Raw genomic sequence first — 2,675 nt, forward strand, 5'->3', positions numbered from 1 at the left:
CCTACCCAGCAAAACTGAGTATCATGTTTCAGGGGAAAATATGGTCATTCAGTGGAAAAGAGGGCTGTAAAGCATTCTTGATGAAAAAGCCAGAGTTGAATAGAAAATTTAGCATTCAGATACAAGAAGCATGAGAAGGTAAACAGGGAAAAGAAATCATAAGGAACTTATCAAAGTTGAACTATTTACATTCCTACAAGGAAAAATGATAATTGTAATTTGTGAAACTTTTCTCAGTATGAGAATAGTTGAAGGGAATAGAAATGTACATATATGTTTACATATATATATATATATATATATATGTCTATATAGGAGGGTATATGGGCATATGAATACATATGTGAGTGTGTGTATATACGTGTACAGGTATACCTAGAGAGAGGGCACAGTACCAATTGAATAAGAAGGGATGATACTTAAAAGGTGAAATTAAGAGTTGAGAGAGGAATATAATGAGAGGAGATGGAGAGACATAATGGGGTAAATTATCTCATATAGAAGAAACAAAGGAAAACTGTTACAATGAAGGGGAAGAACAGGAAGGCAAAGGGGAATGAGTCAACCTTATTCTCATTGAATTTGGCTTAGGGAGAGAATGACATACACACTAAATAGGGTATCTCACCCTGCAGGAGAGTAGGGGGTAAGGGAATGAGAGGGAGGATGATGGAAGAGAGGGCAGGCTGGGGGGGAGGGAGGGAAGTTAGAAGCACCCACTTTTGAAAAGGGCCAGGATTAAAGTAGAGAAGAGAACCAGTGGGGGGGATCATAAAGGATGGAGGGAAATATAGTCAGTCTTTCACAATATATCCACTATGTAAATGTTTTGCATAGCTACACGTGTACAACCTATATTGAATTGCTTATCTTCCCAGTAAGGGTGGGTGATGAGAGAGGAAGGGAAAGAATCTGGAATTCAAAGTTTTAAAATCTAATGTTTAAAAAATATATAATTTTACATGTAATTGGGAAATAAGATATACCAGCACTGGGCCATAGAGATCCACCATGCTCTACTGGAAAGTTGGAGGGGGAATGAGGGAAGATATGGGAAATAGCAGATTGGGGGACGGTATGTTCAGTGGGATTGCTGTTTTCGGGTGGTGGGGAGGGCAAAAATTGGGAGAAAATTTGTAACTCAAAATCTTGTGGAAATGAATGATGTAAATTAAAAAATAAAAAAGAAAGAGAAAATGTTAATGTATTTATTTTTAGTTTTCAACATTTACTTCCATCAATTTTAATTTTTTCTCCCTCCCTCCCCATGATGGCCTGTAATCTGATATAGGCTTTACATATACATTCCTATTCAACATTTTCACATTAGTCATATATTACAGATTTTTTTAAGCAATTGGTGTTAAGTAACTTGCTCAAGGTTACATGGCCAGTTATTTCTGGGTGTGGTGTTAAGTATCTGAGCCTGGATTTGATCCCCAGGTCATTCCGACACTGGAGCCAGTGCACTTACTTGATGAGCCACCTGTCCGCCCCCCACATTAGTCATGTATAGAAGAATTATAGCCAATGGGAGAAACCATGAGAAAGAAAAGCAAAACAGAAAAGAAAATAGTCCACTTAGCTCTGTGTTCAGATTCCATAGTTCTTTCTCTGGATGTGGATGGCATTTTCCATCATGAGTCCTTTGAAATTGTCTTAGGTCCTTGCATTGCTGAGAAGAGCCAAGTCAAAGTTAATCATCACACAATGTGCCAGTAACTGTATACAATGTTCTCCAGGTTCTGCTCCCCTCACTCAGCATCTGTTCATATAAGTCTCTCCAGGTTTTTCTGAAGTCTGCCTGTTGATCATTTTTTTATAGCACAATAGTATTCCATTACATTCATATACCAAGCTTGTCCAGCCATTCCCCAATTGATGGGCATCCCTTCAATTCCCAGTTCTTGACCATCACAAAAAGAGTTGCTATAATTATTTTTATATACATGGGTCTTTTTCCCATTTTATGATCTCTTTGGGATACAGTCCTAGAAGTGGTATTGCTGGGTCAAAGGGTATGCACATTTTTATAGTCTTTTGGGCATAGTTCCAAATTGCTCTCCAGAATGGTTGGATAAACTCACAGTTCCACCAACAATGAATCAGTGTTCCAACTTTCCCACATCTTCTCTAACATTGACCATTTTCCTGTTCTGTCATGTTAGTCAATCTGATAGGTATGATGTGGTACCTTGGAGTTGTTTTGATTTGCACCTCTGTAATCAATAGACATTTTTTCATATGACTATAGATAGCTTTAATTTCTTCCTCTGAAAACTGCCTGTTCATATCCTTTAGCCATTTATCAATTGGGGAATGACTTGTATTCTTATAAATGACTCATTTCTCTATATATTTTAGAAATGCGGAGGGTGGAGCCAAGGTGGCAGAATGGAAGCAGTAACTTTTCTAAGCTCCTCTGTGAATCCCGTCACTAAACTTTAAAAAGTGAATCTGAATGGATTTTGGAGTGTCAGAATCCACTGGGAGCCAGAGTGTGGCAGAATCCAGCCCAGGAAAGTGCCCACATGGGTCTGGGCAAGGGGAGCGCAGAGCATGTGGGGGCTGCATCAGCTCAGACTACAGAGAAGACTACAACAGAGAGAGAAGGAGCCCCAGCTGGCAGATTCACCCACCCCAGGGGTGATTCCCAGCCTTCTCACCAGCATCTC

Source organism: Petaurus breviceps, unplaced genomic scaffold (assembly GCF_028583685.1).
Source record: "Petaurus breviceps papuanus isolate PSGF00001 unplaced genomic scaffold, PetGlider_PUasm1.0 90881, whole genome shotgun sequence".
NCBI lineage: Eukaryota > Metazoa > Chordata > Mammalia > Diprotodontia > Petauridae > Petaurus > Petaurus breviceps.